Genomic DNA, 20,012 nt, shown 5'->3' with positions numbered 1-20,012 from the left:
TCTAAAGCCAGGGCACTTAGTTTAAGAAAAGAAAAGAAAACGTTATTGAGGAGGAGTGGCCATTGGAGCAGATACACGCCAGAGAAAAGGCAGAAAAAAATACCCGCAAAATATAACAAAGGTGGGAGGAGGGGTACGTAAAGGATCTGCGGAGGGAACAAAATCTGCGATGTAGAGTAAAACAAAATGAACAGCTTGCTCCTTGTTACAACTAATGTGTCACATTCCCCGAGAACCTGTGTGCCTGTGAGCGAGATTTCTCGAAAAAAATATTGTGATAGAGGTCGTGAGAATGAAAGAAGACGCGCAGACCATGCGGGCGAGTTGTAATTATCAGAGCTAAGGGTCCCGGCGCAGCAGTGTAGCTCGTTAGATGGCGTTAGCCCCACGAGCTTCGTGGAGGGAGTAAAGTGGGTGAAGTTGGGGGGAGGAAGGGGGGGGGGGGTCAGCAGATGGCCCTTGTTATTCCGAGCGCGTGGGAGGAAAACCCACTCGCTGCCCGAGGAATCGAAATCCTCCTCGGCGCAACGTCGGGATAAAGTATACCGTGGAACGAAGGCGCACGTACAAGCCTCACGTTTCGCTGAGAGAGAGAGCGAGAGAGTCGAATTATGAGGAAAAAAGAACAAATAAAATAAATGAAAGAGGGGGACGAGGGGGGGGGGGGTGAGAACGCGTGACATTTTTGATTTTCAGCTAATCATTTAACGCGTCTTGGCTGTAACCCGGAGGCGTGAGCTTTCTTTATGCTGTGCGATTTCGTTTGCTTTCCTTTTGCTCTTCACGTTGGGTCCGTCGGTGGCTGTTGTATCTTTTTTTTCTCCTTCTCTCCTTTATTTTCTGTCGGAGCTTCCCTGAGCAAGCGAAGTGATTGAGCAAGTGGTGATGCGCGCGGGCCTTCTTTATTCAGCGACAAAACGGAACCGTTTCTTCCTTTCTCGCCTTCGTTGCCGAGTGCATGCCGCTTCTTTCTTCTTCGCTTTCTTTTTGCCGGGCTATACACAGTCTGTGTGGCTAGCAAGTACGCTCGGCTTGCCTGCTGCTGTCTCTGGCTTGGCCCAGCGCGCCTGCGTGGGTTGCTGCGGTCGCAGCGCCGTCTGGTCGACCTCCGGGCATGGCCTGGTTAGTTGCTGGTCGCCTTCGCGCTTGTAGTATTTCAGATATATAGTAGTGTGCAGGATGATGCTCACGCGCGCGTATGCAGTGAGGACCCGTATTGATTTGCATCGATCTTCTTGCGCGTCCCGCGCTTTCTTCGAACAATGTGCGTCGTTCGGCCCTCCCAACACCGGTCCTCGGCCACGCCGCACCCTTTCCGCTGCTCCACAGCAGACGTGCCCACTTGTAAATCGGCACGGAGACCCGACAACCGCAGTCGCACTCTCGGTCGCGAAAAGAAGCACAGCTGTGACTATTCTTGCGGGCAACCCTGAAACTTGCTTTAGGTAGGAGTGTGTAGCTCTTCCTAGTTTTGAGTACCGTATGCTTCCATCCACTTTTTTTTTCGCACGGCTGGAAAGACGCAGAGAACACACGCGAACGAGGACATTTGTTTTTTCGTGATGCAGACAACACAAAACACAAAGGCACCTAACACATTAGCAAGGCCGATAGTAACGTCCGCAAGTTTTATTTGTGCGGTCGTTTAACCTAATGTATGCAGCACGTATGTGACATTGCGCCTGCCTCTAAAGCGCTTGAATTTTCTTGACGCGCCAGATGTCGACGGAAGAAGCCAGTTAAGAATGTCGTGACCTTCGTGGTTATGAACATGTAAGTTCTAGCGCTGTGCTGCTTACATGTAACAGGGTGATACACAGTGCGATTTGACGTAGACCAGTTCACATTTGTTAGGTGCATGAATCGTATGACATATACCGGCGCCACACGATGCACTTTCGATCGCGATCGAGGTCGCGATCGGAATGCACGACGGCGATTTACTCCCTCGCGCACCTTGCGATTAGAAGCCAATCACGACCGAGAAATTTGTTCTCGACCGGGACCGATCGCAATCGAAAGCGCCCCGTACACGTGTGACGCCCGTATTAAAAGTGTTGTTTAATATTGCGAACAAGCACGCGTCATGCGCTCAACGCCAGCCGCGAGAATTTGGTGTTGGAGAAAGAAGTGATGTTGCAGCGACGGTCGCTAACGACTATTTGGAACTACGGACCAGGACGGTCCCTACACTTGGTGCTCCAACGTGGGGCCATCGCTTCGCTCCGAAACGAACATGCTGCCTCTCGCCGCAAGTCGTATCGCAGATCCCACCTTGTAGCTCAGTGTTGTTTGACTTGAGGGCACAAGGCCGCGGGAAGAAATGCGAAAATGCCCGCGTTCCGTGCATTAGGGGCACGTTGATCCCCTGGTGGTCAAAATTCAATCGGAGTCCGCCGCTACGACGTGCCTCATAATCAAATCGTGGCTGTGGCAGGTAAAACCTCAGAATTCAATTAAATTTGAATTCAATTCTGACTGGGGCCGGTTCACAGGCGGTCCCGCAAATAAACAGACCTAGGAGCAGGAAAGGCTGCCGAGGCTGGGCTACATGCGGAACTATGTTATCGATAACGAGGATTAATTAGGCTGTCTTCGGAGAGTTGCTGTTACAGAAGAACGGCGCTTGCGTCAACGACATCGAGAGAAATACTTCCAGCCCGAAGTCAAACGTGTGGGAGGACGCCATTGCCAAGAGCGCTGGGGAGCTGTCTAGAAAGCATAGCTTCAGTGGCTGCGCAGCTTGCCAAGCAAGTGGTAGGAGAGAGATAGACGGGGGCTAGCAGTGTGATCTGTAGTTATTTTAATATGCAGATAAAGAAAAATTACTCGTAGCAGATATCGTCATTCCGCATCTCTGGCTGGATTACTTGAAGAGGAGGAGATTACTTGCAAAAAAAATCAGTGTGTAATCTAATGATTAACGTTGTTCCTTCAGTAAACAGTTCGAATAACTTTCGGGCTTACTTTGAGCTGTGGCAGTGAGGGGGGTCAGCGCTCAAGGAATTCACATTAGGAATCATTCCAAGACAATAAGCGTCAGTATAGATATATTATTTCCCAAATGGTGCGCTGAAGTAAATAAATTTGTCTTCTCCTTATTCCTTACCGAAACAAAAAAAGCCTTTTTATGCGCGTACTGTCGAATGAAATTAGGTGGACCGTCATTCTTTTTCGTCACACCCATTTTGGGGAACTAATATGTCAAAACTAGCGTTAGGTTTTGCATTCCTGCAAAATGTACATGGTCTCTCTGCGATTCCTCTCATAAATCATCTCTTTGTTGCTCTTGTTGGGAAAAAGAAATACGGTAAAATTGGCAGTTAAGAATTCATTGATTACAGGCATAGGGACATTTGTACCGCTATATGTGTCCACCTTGCAATGTAATGTGTCTGCATAAATGCCTTTTGCGGCTCTACTATAACTTGTTTATATACGTATAATGGGCAACAAGAAACTTTAAGGATTAAATTTAAGCAGACGACATTATAAGGACATGCGAGCAGCACAAGGAGCTAGATTATCTAAATTGTCTGTAGCAATTATGTGGGGTAACTACGCTGTGCAGATTGCATCCGGCATTTTGCAAAATATTACAAACGAGTGAGGCACACTGAAGCAATCGAATGCTCAAACAAATGCGCAAGAAGAATGTTTTCGTGGTCAAATCTCCGCAGGACGACTATAAAACATCACCACATACAGGCAACTGGAACAAACAAACAAACAAACAAACAAACAAACAAACAAACAAACAAACAAACAAACAAACAAACAAACAAACAAACAAACAAACAAACAAACAAACAAACAAACAAACAAACAAACAAACAAACAAACAAGCAAGCAAGCAAGCAAGCAAGCAAGCAAGCAAGCAAGCAAACGGGCAGATGGATAGACAGACAGACAAATAAATAACCAAACGAACAGCGAGACAAACAAACAAATTAACGAACGAGCAGACAAGCCAACAAACAAAAAAGGAAGCAAACTATCACTCCAAGCTAGTGTAGGCTGCAACAAAATGTGAAGAATTTTCGGGGATGTTCAGGAGTTCTACGGGCACAACGCCGGCCGTACATGAAAGACCCGCGAGATCAGGCGTGAAACGTTCCGTGATTACTTGGAATGTTTCCTAACGCAGTGCTAGTCTAAGCCTTTTTATATACGCGGTTCATTCTAGTGTAGCGCGTCCGACTTCTCTGGCAAAAAAAAAAAAAAAAAAGCCCATCTCGTCGCAGAAAGCAGCGTTTACATTACATTCTCAACAGACCATGGTCGTATTCAAACAAACTTACGTCACTTCATCGGTTTACTCAGCTAAAAACAAAAAGCGCGCGCGTGTGAGGGCCTCCTTTTCAAGCGCAGGGCAACACAATTTCCGCGCTTGCGCGCTATTTTAGAAGTGTAGAGAAGCTAAGTAAACGCGAAGACGCGATTAGACGTGGAAGATTCCACGCAAGCTACGCGCACAAGTTCTAATATTGCCGTATAGTGCATTCCGTTTTCTCCATTAATTCGCGACAGCGCCTCGAAAGGCATCGAGAATAAATGAGTCCGTAGCGTACTCAAATACGAAAAAAGAAAAAGCTACGCGAGAATACTTGTGAAATTCCGCTCGGGCGTTTTTTCTGTCACAAAATTCACACATGTGCTGACTTTACCTTCGAATGTCGCAGGCAAGCTGGAAATTCCAGGCGCGCTCTAAACAATCTCGTTTGAATTCTTATAGCAGCCACAGCGTGTTTAAAGATGCTTTGTCCCTCCTCGCTGGGAATGAAGACACGGAGCAACAGGGTGACACCAAAGAGACAAGCTGGCGCATGCTCTTGCCTGCTAAAAGCGATAGCCCCGTTGCAGTAACGAGCGACTGAGCAGCGTCTGGGCAAAGGGGCTTTTGAAAGCTTCGTGACAACGAAACTGTCAAACTTCTTCGTATTAAATATGTGTTGTCCCGCGGTAAGTAGGCTTTTGATTTTCCGCAGGGAAAACTTATTTCGGCCTTTTTTTTTGCCGTGTACGTTATCCTCCGCATCGAGCCCAGACGAAGACGCTAACCCGAAGACGAGGACGTAGCCTGAACCTTGAGGATCAAGGAAAGCTTGCCAGATCACAAGGGCCCTTCTCCCACCGTCGATGTTCGGTTGGTGGGGGACCCATTCCTCCGGACTCGATGGCGCCTTACTACCCACAGTCCGTGTTGCCGGGCTTTCTCAAAGGCAGGGAAGAATCGCGGCTAGCATATTCTGTTGTCCCTCGCAATGATGGTCACTGGGCACTCGGCTGCCACGCAGAGGACCAGGTACAGTGAAAATGATACTGTTGAAAATGATATCCGAGTGCAGAGCTCAGGCGATTTTTTCTTTCTTTTTTTGCTGTCCGGCAAGTGTACAATGGCCTCCCTTTGTGGCACATGAATTGTGCTTGGTGGCGCGTGCACTTCCCTAGAAGTGCAGTGCATTGAAATTATTTCAGCAGGCACATGCAGCTGGAGTGCCAGCAGTATCGCAGGTTGAGGTGTTTTCTTTAACAGTGGACCGTACTGTACGGGCGATGGCAGCCTCGTGCCTTTGGAGGTTCGGGCGAGGCAGCCTGAATTTTATTGGTTCAGTGCCAGCCACATGGTGAAGGAGCTGACGGTGGTCCCGGTATTCACACAGCCAGGTGTCTACAATGCCCGTACGAACCTCTAACAACAGCAGTAACTTCAATGTGGCTGCATTCACGATGGCGGCATCGACACAGCGCTGCTTCTAGCTAAATCAAAAAACAAGAACAAAAGGGTATTTTGTAGTTTCTATCACCAGAGCCAGATTGAAAGACAGACACTTTAACAGAAGTGCTTTTTAGGAGCCAAAATTCTTTCACTTTTTTTTCCCAATTCCTGAAGAAATATTCTTAAGTAGTTGCGAAAGAAAACTTGAGCAAGAACTGAGCAAGTGGCTGAGAAAGAAATAGTCAGACCACCGAGCTAGTTCGCCAACTGCTGCGATTCATCACTGTTTGTAGCTTATTTTGAGAACATGGCACGTGATACTATGCCAATGGGTCGTCGTACCGCGCATCTCATGCTGTTACCGTAACCGTATGAGACCCGTGATAAGACAACCCTTTGGCATAGTCAGATATACCCAGCCTTGCAACTACCGATTGTATGGGCATGACCATAAATATCGCAAGAAACTGCCAAGACGCCACCACGAAAAAAAAAAAAAATATAGTCATGCAGTACAGACGCACCGCAATGCTATTATGTGCGCTAGTAACTAGCCGAAGTCAGATTTAAATCCATGCCATTTGTGTATAGGCGGTGTAGGCCTAAATCAGTTATCTTTAGTTTGAGAAATGCGTTCAAGTAGTCCACAGAACACACAGGGAGACGTGTTTGCTTGAGGCGTTGTTGTGCTTCATTGTTCGTAATCTCTGAGAGTTGAGCATTATCCTTGCCTCACATGGCACATCACATCATGGCAGGAGTGATAAATTTTACTTGAATTATGGAGCTGTACGTAATTAAATTAACTATTATAAAATTGTATGTATACATTGTATACATACATTCGCGGTCTGCACTACGTTTCGCTGCGTAGTGAAGACGGTCCTGCTCCGCGCGACGCTTCTTTTCCAGCCTGACTGTCCACGACGCTGAGCGCAGGCTTTGGAACCATTTTTCTGGCGCGTGGTTACTTGCTCCTTCTGCATGCGTGACCAGCACGCTGTTGAGACGGCAGCTCCAAGCGCTCTCTTCGGGCTATGGACGATTGAAATGCTTACACTATCACAACCCAGCACGCGACCTCCGCAGCCCAGCACTCGCATTTTTGTCGCATATATAGGAAAGCAAGCACAACACGTGCCATACGCGCAAACTACACATCTCAGTCCGCGGCGGCGCCGACCGGAAAGGAAAGCTTCGCTTTAAGAAGCAGACTTCAGCTCTGAAGTCACACACGCGACAGCAGCAGGCTCTCACACTGCAGTAGAGACCGTCATCATCTCAGGACGACTTACGTTCTTGCGAAAGTGCGGTGGTTAACGCGTCCAGCTGCCAAATGCATGCTTCCGCACGGACATGAGTTCGAATCCCACGGGAGGGCGGCCCAATGTTTTGTTTTTCTTCCCTCTCTGGCGAACGTGAAGCAGAGGTATTGGCCTGATGATGACGGTGTTAACGGACAGGACAGACGAAACACAGCTGGCCCAACCCAGCTGAGCGACCTTCAGTGCTGTCTCCCAGTAAGAGAGAGGCGCAATCACTGCGGGCAGCAGTTGCTGGTTTCAGCTTGCTGCTTCCCGCGATGCCAGTTCCACGAGCGACAGAAGGCACGAGAAAAGAAAAAGTAGCTTGTACTCGAAAATACTGTCTCGTTGATGCTCGAGCGTCCTCGGGATGAACAAAACACTCCATAGACGTCATGTAAACTGTACTTTTCTTTTCTAATGAAGGTGGTATGTAAAATTATAAATAATGGTGGTAATCACTGCTTGTGTTACAGAGACTGTTTCGCTCCCCCCTTCCTTCTCGCACCCTCAAACAACAGCAGCAGCAGCAACAACAACAACAACAACAACAACAACAACAACAACAACAACAACAACATATTTGCCAGATTTCTCTCTAGCAGAATAATTGCCTGTTTCGTTGGAGGAAGTGCAGTCTGGTGGTTTCTAAATGAAAGGAAATTATTCCTCTTGTTATGTTTGATGTCAGCTAAAGCTTTGAGGAAAAGTTGACGCAATTTAAAATGAAATAATGGCTCGCACAATGAATGGTAAGAAGGGAGACAAAGCGCGCACCGGCATACTTCATGGCATAAAGTGAGCACGAAGAACGAAACCGCGCGGGCACACGCACGCACGCACGCACGCTCTCTGACTCCGCATTCGCGCACGCGTGGCCCGACTCCCTACTTTGCGAACGGGAGGGTCTTCGTATGGAATGCAAGTAAAGGCGTAAGAAGACACGCTAGTCAGCCGAGACTTGTGTGTTTGCCCCCCCATCGTCTATGCTGACAGAGCGCGTCTTTCTGCAAGCAGTCGAATTTCTGTGGTGCACGAGTTCAGTAGCCATTCCCCCCGGACGCAAAACGAGGAGAAAGAAGGAGCTGCGTTGGTCAAAAGCGCAATTCGTGTATTGCGGTGACCACCTTGCACTTTTTTTTTTTCGGCTGTGACTGCAGCGTCCCAGTCAGGGCTGTCGAGCTTGCATTTGTCTTTCCTAGCTTCACTTGAAGCAATGGGTCTGCGAAACCGAGTTCCATAGTTATGTGAGTATCGCTGATTTTCAGCATCAGATGCATTCTGCTGTTTCATTTGAAAATCGAGCTTACGAAGCTTCGTAATATGTAACTGACACAATTGGCAACTAGGTATTTTTTTTGTTAGAGGGAGAATTAAACATAGGAGGTCATCGTAAGGCGGAGACACGTTGTCCTTTATGAATATGAAATAGGTAGTTGGAGCTCTGAGTTGATGCTCACTTCTCTGCGTCCCGTAGTTTAGGTAAAATATGTAAATGTGCACTATAAATTTTCAAGAATCCGCTCTCAAATGCACAATTCTACGGAAAAGTACTTTATTTCCCTAGATTATGACTGATATATTGAGACAGACAATTACTTCAACCTCACGTTGCCGAACCATGTGTCAGAATTTGCCGTCTATGCCGCGAACGCGAACTGCCAAAATTGCTTCATAGAGCCAATAAATTGCCTTCCCGTGTTTTGTTTGTTTGTTTGAAACACGCTGCAGTAGTTACCTTTCAGTTACATTACACCATAAACGTTCCATTCAGCTGAAAATGCAATTGTACAACACGATGTGAGGCCTCCCATACCAGTCAGCCGACTGACCGAGACATGTCAGGGATGGAGAGTACATAGCTTCCGCCCTACCTATGCTTTAAATGTCGAAATTAACGCGCCCGTGTGTATTCGGCATACTCGCGCGGAAAAAGGTATTTAAAGCCAACGCGTAACGAGCGGACGTTGAATTACGACCACGCGCGTATAACTACCCGCTCGTTAAGTCCCACGTCAGGCGGCCCGCGTACTTGTTTTCGTTCGGCAGGCGGAGAGTTTTTCGCGGGTAGTTGCGATCAAACTGGGGCCAGGCACTGTACAAAACGCATAAACACCGGAGAGTGGAGAAACTGCGGTCATTCCTTATCTTTAATACCTGGGAACATTAAACTTGCGCGTGGCGTAGCCGAATCGAGCCGAATAGCTGGAAGCCGAAAAGCCGGTCAGAGATAGTGAGAGAAGGAAAAAAATACTGAGAGAAGAATTATAGGTAAGAAAAGATGAAAGAAAACGAGAGGAAAACACGCTGAAGGTGATAGAAAAAACGGCAAGCGAAGTGAAGCTACCGGCGGGTGTCGGTCAGAGGCGGATTAGCTGGAAATGTTCCCCACACCTTATTCCTTTTTTTTCTTTCCCGCACCATTTCCTCGAACCGAGCGGCTGAGGTTAGATGGAGAAGTGAGCGGTGGCGGCAGCGGCAGCGGCGGCGCAGGTTTTCGGCATCTTTGAGGAAGGGAAAGGCGCGCTGGGGAAGGGCGAGGGCGGAAAGTCAGGGAAGAAGGGAGGCCGGGAAAGAGAAGGGGAGCTTGGGGAACGAGAGTAGGGACGGAGGGGTAGGTTGGAAGGGAAGTAAGTAGGAGCCGAAGGCAGTCGCCAGAAGTGAGGGTCGCCGGCTGTCGGTGGGGCGTCCCAGCAGTGTTGGCTCCACGAGCGGAGCGTCAAAGTCGCGCGCGGTTGTCGACGCGCCACTTTAAGATGGACTTTGAGCCGCCCTGACGAGCAGGAGAGGACGACGACGCCACGCTTCCCGAACCGGACGCTGCACTATCGTGTCTTGTCAGATTGTTCCCGTTTTCGTTACACTTCGGTAACCCCCTCCCCCCTCTCCTTCAACCCTCGTTCTGCTATACTCTAATAATTTGTGCGGCCGATGTGTATCTTCGTGACTTTTTTTTTTCTTTTGCGCGTGGGCAATTCCCGAACGTGATCTTACTGGACACATTAAGCAGTGTAAGAATGAACTGAAACTATCGATCGAGCAACTCTGAGGTGTAGTTTTCGGTTTGTTTATCTAGTGTCGAACTTCGGCTGCTTGTGCCAAACTCTTTCAGGTGTACTTTTGTGACCGAAGCTGTGGGAGTCTGCAAAGACTGCGACTGCAAAGTGGTGAGTGTACGTCTCACGTTTCCGTGAACGAAATATGTGATTTCGCTCTCCTCCCTTCCTATACTTAATGCTATTCTTTATAAATCTGTCGCTAAGCGTATATTTTCCAGTGTGCATAATAATGTTACGACACTTCAAGGGATGCCTAATTAATGCTCGCGGCTTAAAGAATGTTCTTTCGCCGATTTCTTAAACGTTCTACTGACAATACATCACTAGATGTTGTGTCAAAAACAAACGTGAATACAAGAATTGGTGCGTGAATGAGCCAATGCTCGTTCAGCGGGATATAAAACTCATGGTGTCTAGTGATGTCATTGAAGGGTTGATGAATCTGCTCAATATTGCTCTACTCTAGCGGGTAACGATCAGCGTGTCATTTATGGCATTACGAACGGAGTTGACGAAAGGTGCACGTTGAGAGGCATTAAAACGCCTTGCTATTCAGCTGTATATCTCGTCTACAAGGCCCCGCTATTGAGCTATCGATGAGGACGCACTACTATGACAAGTGTGATGGCTTCAAAAAAGAAAGAGAACAAACCAAAGCTACGCTCCTGATCATGCTCTTTTCACAACCGCCCGGGCTAAACTGACCTTGAAAACTGAAATAATTGTTTCGGTTTCTTTTTCACTTGCTGCAGACTGCGAAGAATCAAAGAGGTTAGCTCATTGAACATTCGTGCAGGTGACAAGCAGAATATATATAGTTCGTTTCTTGTTTATTTATTTTTCTCCGCCGACTGCATCTAGTCTACTGACATTGAAGTGCCCCCTCCCCAGTGTCGTACTAGTTCTATATAACTTTGATATGGTACACTGTTATTTGCTGGTCGTAACACGCCAAATATCATTACTGACGAGATGCTATGTAGACGCCGACACATGCAAACTATTACAGCGTAGTCACTGGGGTAAGATGTATCAAAGTTCGCAATAAGATTAAAAGCAATAACTGATTATGCTTTACGTAAACACCAAAAGCGCAGAGAAAAGGGAGGAAGCGAGCATTGAAAGATGGGGCCATCGCGCTCCGTGAACTGTCGTTGTCAAGCGTGTAATGACCCCAGAAAGGGCGCTCAGGTACCCTACCACCCTTACTTTAAGGACTTATCCTGTTCTTTTCTAATATACGCGATGGGTTTAATGCCCTGCTTGCTCCATTATTATGATGCCGTCGACGAGATGCGCATTTCGTGTAGCGCCTATTCGCTCTCCTGCCTCTCGCTTTACAAAGTCTAATTAACATAGATTTGCCCGCCAGTGGATTTACATATTATAAAACTGTAGCGCAGTGATTAACGACTTCCTCTTCCAGCCTCGCGTACGCTATGCGCCTCAGTTGCAGGACTTTTATTTTTGTTAAAGATGTATGTTTTGACGTTCGGCTCCCTCGCACGCTTCAGTGCCGTGCAGCGATGCACGCTTCGCGGAAACGGGATCGAAAAAAAAAAAAAAAGTAAGAACGAAGAGGAGAGGGGGGCGGGGGAGGTTGGGTTTGCAGCCGAGATGGGGCGAAATTCTGTGAAGCGTGGTGCGAACAGAGGAACACGCGCCGCCGTAGACAAGAGCAAACCTCTAATTTTAATGACGAGAAGGCAAGACGCACGAAGCACAGCACAAGGAACCTTACTGCCGATGAACCTAAAAGGCTTGTTTATTGCTTTATATATATATATATATATATATATATATATATATATATATATATATATATATATATATATATATATATATATATATATATATATATATATATATTATTTAGATATGTGTTTATATCTCATATTTTATCTCTGCTTTATTGTATATTGCTCCTGTTGTTGGACATAAACACACACACACACGTACGGACATGTGCACGCGCACACACGCACAGGCAGGACACACGCGCACCATCATTCCAACCCCCCCCCCCCCTTACACACACACATGGCGGTACAAGAGCGCAACACAGTAAGGAAAATGAAAACGGTGGTGTTGAATACAAATGCCTATAGTTATTGAACTTTTTAGAATGACGCTCGTTAGAAACACTATGCAGGGATTGCCTGACAAAGAAATTTATCAGTCGGCATTCGCTGCTAGTTTAGTGTGTTCTTCAATTTCGCGCTCAAACGTCGCTGTTCTTGACATTATCCTCACGTCACAAATTCTTGAAAATTATCTGACCGTTGTCATCTTGCCGTCCAAAATCTAAAGGAAGAATATCTTACAAGGGTTGCTAGGGTAACTGCTTGTATACTTTGAGGGATATGCAACTATTTCTAGCCAAAGCCACATTTTGAAGCAATCAAAGACGCAACAAAGGCTGGTGCGGAGATTTTTATGTGGCGTCGCTTCCTGTCCTTAATTTTACGTATTCTTTATGAGCCACCTATTATTCCAGCATTTGGAGAATCCACTTGATGCCGTATATTTAGGGCCGTTGGTGTTTTGGCTTTGTATTTTTCGACAGTCGGTGGTGTAAAAATCGGGTGTTATTTCTGAAGAAGAATACTGGGGAAGATTTTTTTCTGGTGACCTTCCAAGTGATTAACGCAACTAATATTCTCCATTTGGACAGAAATGTTCTGTTTAAATAAGAGACATCCATCGCACGAACGTGTAAGGCCTAAGAGAGCTGTTAGAAAATCACGTGACGAACACATCTTTACAAGTCCTCGAGGAGGTGGTCGGACATCGGTGTCACGGCAACACTTCAGTATCACTGCATGACTTTGTCTCTCTTGTTAAGGTTTAAACGCCGGATGTTTCTTCGCAGCTCTGTCATGCTTACTTCTGAGACGAGTAACTAATCAACTTCTTTGCCAATTGCGACTAATTGGCCAGAAAAAGTGGGCCCAAACTCTCGAACGTGAGCGGACGTTGAAATCCAAGTGATTTCAAGCGAAGCTAGTGACATCGCAAGACGGAGTGGGGATCACCGTGTGTTGCGGACAGATGTTCGGACTAATTAGGCGCCGGTCTGTAATGACGTATGCGGGACGGATTCACTTTGCGCAAGGACAGAGGTAGGCTAATGCTTCCGCATTAGCAGCTGCTCAATATTCGCCCGTTGTCCAGTGAGACGAGCATTGCGAGAGTTTCCGGTGGTGTTTCGGTACTTCGATGCAAACGTAATTGATTCCGCCGGTTGTTACAGTGACTTAGAAGCTAAGACCTGATTAATGAGCGAATTTCCGAGATACTGGTGATCAGCTTCTTGCGAATTCGCATGCGATACCACGGTACACGATGAAAAAGAAATAAAATAAAAAGACGAAAACGTGATTTTCTTAACTCCGAGTTTAAACTTTAATGTACACTAAAAGCATTGCGCTCACTTCAAGAGCTCCACCTCCCGGCGCCGAGCACAGTGCGGCACTTTAGCTTCGCATTTGAAGGCGTTTTGACTTCGGGCTTCACCGGCGCTGCCGCGGAAAATCAAGCTTTCGCCAATGCACGCGGGTGAGGAAGATGGACAAATGAGGCACATCTCTGCAAAATTAATTTGTATGACTTAGGAAATTTTACGCTATAAGATGCAAGAACAGCGCCAGAAGCACGTGTTCATATTTGCGATAAACCACTAAATTGGGATTGGCACAGCATCGTTCCGCGCTCAGGCAGGCGGGCACGACGTGCAGCTGAACTCGCATACGTTTCGGGAGCTTGCTCCGGTAGCTTCGGAGTACAGTGTTCGAGCACATCCGGCTCTGCAAGTGGGTGCTTACGACTCACGAAGGCTGGGCCCATCTATCGCTCTTCGCGCGCCCTCCGATACCTCGGCGCCTTAAGTATCGGCCAAACCTTATTCATCACCGACGGCGCCTTATGCAAATGCAGAAACCGTGTCTGCGCTTGCTGGGGCAGAATATGCATCGGGCCCCCGAAACGGCGACGTGATATCAACGCACCGCTCGATAACCCCTTCTTTCCTGTCGCGCACTAATGAATAAGTTTACTATTTATCATTATTTAGAATTATTAGTGTTTGTGTAGGGAAAACCAGATCTCTGCCTTATTGCCACGTGTTCTATGTTTGGGACACATTTTTTATTCTCGGTGCCTTCTGCGTGTAATCAGCACTGTCGCGCTTTCACTTTCGCACGAAGTGCACACGCTACGTTACACTACGTCACGCGTGATACGTCACGGACATTGTAACTAGTGCCACTAGTCCGTCGTTATGTGATCCAGATAGCGACGAGCACGAGTTAACCCAGGGCCTAGGATGACGTCCTATAAATAAAGGGCCGAATGCCAACCATATGACACAAGTTGATTGGGCTGGTTAGTTTAGTCGCTGTACGAGTTGCATTTTTTTGCCGTCTTTGGACATATGTTCAATCTTACGTTTTTTTGCGTACTCTGTTCCCTGCCTGTGTGCGTATGCCTGTAATTTCTACGTGAAATCGCTCTGTCATCAGCGGCGGGTTAGTCCGCAGAAGCGCTGGGTAACAAGTTGGCCAACGTTGTCCGCGGTCGCTCGCGAAACGTACTCTTGGTGGCACCGGTGACACTGCACCAGCTGCTGAATACTGTTCGTCTGGATTTTGGTAGCCGTCACCAAGCGCGTTCAGCTCCATGGACAGCAGCACTGACAGAATGTCACACTGTAGAAACGTGTTGGAACATGAAGAAAGCGGCGCCTACTGAAGCAGTAGCCGTACGCTCCTTCTGCGGCATCGTTTAACGAAAGCGATATACACTCATAAATTATGCTTGTCATCACAATTTGTCATAATCAGCCTAATTTATATACACAGCGGGCCTCTCCAAGCGATCTCCAATTATTCCTTTGTTGCGTCAGCTGCATTAATTCTTTGCCTACGTAATTACTAATTCCGTCACGCCACCTCGTCCTCGGCCATCGCCGAATGCACTTATCTTTTGTTGTCACTCATTGTGTAGTTCTGCGTAACAATTTATCGGTGAATATTCTACGAACAGCTCCCGCAAAAGAGTTGCCATGAGAATAGTGGCTACACGACAGGCAAGAAAAATACTGAAAGAATTTGCCAAAGCACAAAAGAAACCATTTAAACTTTCACTTTTATACTTATAACTTATATGTACTCAGACGTGGAGCTCAGGAACCGCTCAAATACGAAATCGTCCAACTTCATCCCGACGTCATACAGAAAGGCCACGAACTCATTTCGCAGTGGCTACCTGGCCATTGCGGGATCAGTGGAAATGATCAACAGGCAAAGCTGCCTGAGAGTCACATATAGAACAACACAGCGTTCCCATTCCTCTTTCCAGGATAGACACTGCAAGCCACCTCCGTCACCTGGCACGCAAGCTCTCTTTAACATAGTGGAACATCCCAAATACAAGGCGCACCAGGTTGTACGAACTGAAGCCTTCGCTCCAACTCCGACTTCCACGCGGGCTTCAGCGACGTGAGGCACCGCTTCAATACCGGCTGTGGTTGGGAGTGGCTTTCACGACCGCGTACACTACTTAAATTGTAATGACCGACAGTGCTGCATGTGACGTCTGCGGTGCGGAAGAGAACATAGAACATTTATTGTGCCATTGTCATCGATTTCAGTCGGAAAGACAAACATTATTTATCGCATTGCGATGACTGGACGATCGGCCGTTGTGTGTGCAGGTGTTACTTGAAGACCGTCCCCATCGCTCGTCGGCCCACAAAGCTGTGAAGGCACTTTTGTCTTTGAGGGCGACTGGCCTATGTGAACGTCCTTGACTCGCTCAGGCCCTCCGCGTGTGTGCGCTAGCTCACCGCGGCTTTCCTCCCCTTCCCCTCCCTCTCTCTATCATATCTTTCTATTTCCTCTTTCCCGTCCCCCAGAGTAGGATAGCCAACCAGACGCATTTCTGGTTAACATCCCTGCCTTCTCTTTTTGTTTCCTCCTCCTCCTCCTCCTCCTCCTGTATACCCTATACTCGACCGTGTCAGCAAAGCCGTTGAAAGCTGGGCGTTGAAATGAAAGCTGGGCGCTTTTCAGAGACAAAATGTCCACGCTTATTAAGTATTGTAACCCAATTATCACAATTTCAAAAGATAAATCAAATCTTTGGTTCACCAAATCTCTTCGTAAACACAGAAACAGGAAAAAAAGACGTTTGTATTGTAATGCGAAGCGCGCTGGTACACCTGCTTGGGAACAATACAAACAGTGCTTGACCAGTTGCCGTTCTGCAATATGTAATGCCAAAGATAAATATTTCCACAACAATTTGCCTTCTCTTTTGCCAAATAATTCAAAGAAATTCTGGCGCTTCATATCCCCTGACCAAGGTACTAACTAGTTATCATTACTTGATGAAAACAACCTTCCTCTCTCAGATTCCGAGTGTTCTTTTACATTTAATACCTTTTTTTCATCTGCATTCACTCGGGAAGATTATTCCGACGTGTCATCTGTCCCTGAACACAACTACTAGTAAATGCAGCCCATTGAAATCACGGTGGATGGTATCGCATGTCTAATTAAGCTGCCTAAGGCATCTTGGCCAGCCGGTATCGATTATATAGCTCCAAATCCGGCACCATATTATACCACTACTTTCGACAGTCACTGTCATCTGGACTACTGCCAGACTGGAAAATTGCCAAAATAATACCCATTTTTAAATCCGGAAATAACAATTCACCAGAAAACTACCGCCCGATACCATTAACATGCATCTTCTGTAAACTTCTTCAGCATGTAATCGCCTCCCACGTCTACGATCACCTGGAGACTGACAAGTTCTTCTTTCGAAACCAGCACCGATTCAGGAAGGTCATGTCATGCGAAACACAGCTACTGGAATTGACCGCTGACCTTCATTCGCACGTGAAGAATGGCCTACAAACCGATTCCATCTTTTTTGATTTTGCCAAAGCTTTCGATCGTGTCGCCCATAGCCGCCTTATGTCTAAAATATCTGCCCTTTGATTAGATTCCCTTACTTTATCGTGGCTTCAGAATTTCCTTTCCCTTCACAAGCTGTTCATGACAGTTAATAATTCCTCCTCTCACTCTTCATACGTCTCTTCTGGCGTTCCACAGGGCAGCGTTCTAGGCCCGCTTCTTTTCTTGATCCATATAAATTACCTGCCAAATAACATATCATCAAGTATTAGAATGATTTTGGAATGGCCGAGAGCCCGATGTGCGATTCCTGTGGGTGCGAGGAGACCATCGAGCACCTATTGTGTACCTGCCCCCGCTACGATGTACAACGCCTTTCTCTGCGGGAAACTTTACACCGACTGGACTTAAGACCGTTCACCGAGTCAAAGGTACTCGGACCGTGGCCACACCCGTCACTGGCTCGAAAAGCGATTCGTGCACTAGTGCAGTACTTGAAGTGCACCGGCTTAAGAGACCGTTTATAGTGTCCTTGTGCATCCTACCACACGCACTCATTTCTCCCTCTCTCACTCTTTTCCTCTTTCTATACCCCTTTCCCCCACCCGCCAATGCAGGGTAGCAAACCGAGTGCTCGTCTCGTTGACCTCCCTGCCTTTCCTGTCCTTGCTTTCTCGCTCTCGGCGATGACTGCATTTTATACAGACCAGTAAACTCTCCGGTCGACCACATGATCCTTCAAGACGATCTTAACATTATCACTAACTGGTGTAACGCCTGGCTCATGATGCTAAATACAAACAAATGCAAAATTATTTCTTTTGAACGAAAGCGCGACGTTTCTAATCTTTCCTACCACATACAAGGAGACAAGCTGTCCCGGACATCATCTTCTAAATATCTTGGCGTTAGTTTTACACCGGGCCTCTCCAGGTACGATCACGTCAGTGCTGCCTGCGCGAAATTCTCAAAAACATCCGGGTGTTTACGCCGCAACCTCCGTCGTTGTTCCTCTAATGTTCGCAAATTATCTTATCTACTTTCGTTCGCCGACAACTTGAATGTGCCTCATCTGTTTGTTCCCCGTCCGCTCATTATCAAATAAACATGCTTGAAGCAGTTCAGAACAGAGCCGCCCGTTACATTTCAAGGAACTATGACCATCATTCAAGCGTGACTCAGCCTAAACTTGATCATTATCTTCTACCATTGGCCATTTGTCGTCAAATATCTCTCCTATGCCTGTTTCACAAGTACGTCTACAGCAGTAAAATAGCCTCGGTACATCTTTTCATGTGACGCAGGCTACATAATCACCTCAGCTGCACGCGCATCTTTGGTAACACGAACGCTTTTAACACATCCGCACTTCCACAAGTCATCCACACGTGGAATTATCTTCCCGATGACATCCTGATAATACCCTGAATGCGTTTAGTCACAAGCTTGAGGTGAATTTTTTGCAATAGCTCTGTATCAGGGATCAGTCGTTAAATTCATACTTTGTTTATATTGTGATGTGTTGCATTTTCTTCTTGCACTCAAACGCTCTTTTAGTGCTTATTTCGCAGATGTATTTTGTTGTGTTGCGTTTCTTTTTGTTCACTTGCGTTGGAACCTTGCTTGTATTTTGAAATTTACTTTGTTGCATTACATTTCGATGTTCACTTGCTTAGTAACCCTGTTCCTTACTAGTTTTCTCGTACTTTCATTGTAATAACTAAACCCCCCCCTTACTCAATGACCTCTGGCATTTAAAATAAATAAGGTATTTGAAATGAATGAATGAATGAATGAAATAATTAAATAATTAACTAATGAGGAACATTGTAGACCCCGCTGTAAACCGGAAAAAGCATGTAGCGCACCGTGAACATAGAATAAAACCAGGAAGGATCGATAGCGGCTGAACTTTCTGGTCGACGACTTGTCGCTTGTTTACGCCGTGAAACCTGTCATACCGAGGCAACATTACATGAACAATAAAACACCTTCAAGAGACTTTGACGGCATGCGTTGTCAGTGTAGTAGTTTTCTTTTAGTCGCACGCTGCCGTGATTGATCTCGACGTTTTCTTCCTGCTTGGGCAATATGAAAAGATTTTTGGCAACATGTAATTCGGCCAACCCGTTGGTCAGATGCTGAGAAACCTGCCAGCCTAATGAGGCGTAATATGCGCAACCGAACACGGACAGAAAAAAAAAAGACGAAGACCAGACACACGGAGTGCCCCCTATGTCTGGTTTTCGTCTTTCGTGTGACCTCGTTTAGTCGCTTAATTTTCGTTTTATTATGCTAAGTCAACTCGGCCAATGAACTGCTTTGACCTGCTGACAATCCGTTGAGAAACATGCTCCCCAATGTGAGTGCGGCGTTTATAAGCTTTTGAGTATTACATGGAATGACCTCGACGAAAGAATATCGTGAGGGTGATTGGCTCAGCAAAAGTTACTTTATATATTTCCAGTTTTACGCAGACACCAAGCTATGGAAAATGTGGGGGATGTAGCATTGGCAAGAAGAGGCAAGCTCTCGTCGTATAGCGATTTTGGTAGCATAATTAACAAGGTTCAGGGTGGGCATACTTGTACGACAGACGCAACCAATAAATAAAGAAGAACTGCATTATTAGAAAAGCAGGTGTTGTTTTTCAACCCATCCGAATAATACAAAACTGTTTGCATGGGTGTTACACACGAGAAAGCACAACTCTTTGTTTCTTTCGATTCTTTTGCTTTTTCTAACATTCCTTAGTCGCTGGAGTTTATTCTTGATTTTTGGGATTGCCTGCTTTCCGTTGGCTTGTCTTTCCATGGTTACATCATTTATTAAACAACAAAACAAAGCACATGTAGATACATGAACAAAGGAAGAGTTTTCCTGTGACAGCTGTTAGTGTGACTTCGTCCTTTCTTTCGGGGCGAGCTACTGTTTCCGAAACATACCGTCTTCATATCGTCATTGCAGAAGAATTGGGAGCTCACGGAAGTGCTAGAATGCGAAGTGA

At 46.5% G+C, this 20,012-nt stretch overlaps 1 protein-coding gene across 1 annotated transcript in view; it reads left to right on the top strand.

The window, feature by feature from the left end:
* The first annotated feature begins 9,548 nt into the window (after positions 1 to 9,548).
* The window catches only part of LOC126537190 (gamma-aminobutyric acid receptor alpha-like), an 82,553-nt gene continuing 72,089 nt past the window's right edge, over positions 9,549 to 20,012 (top strand). The window contains exon 1 of the mRNA XM_050184377.3: positions 9,549 to 10,190. The gene's annotated coding sequence lies outside the window, so the exon portion shown is untranslated. The remainder of the gene's footprint in view (positions 10,191 to 20,012) is intronic.

This window comes from Dermacentor andersoni, chromosome 4 (genome assembly GCF_023375885.2).
Source record: "Dermacentor andersoni chromosome 4, qqDerAnde1_hic_scaffold, whole genome shotgun sequence".
Classification (NCBI taxonomy): Eukaryota; Metazoa; Arthropoda; class Arachnida; order Ixodida; family Ixodidae; genus Dermacentor; species Dermacentor andersoni.
Note: the sequence above shows the minus strand (reverse complement) of the source record. Positions and strands in the feature narration are given on the sequence as shown.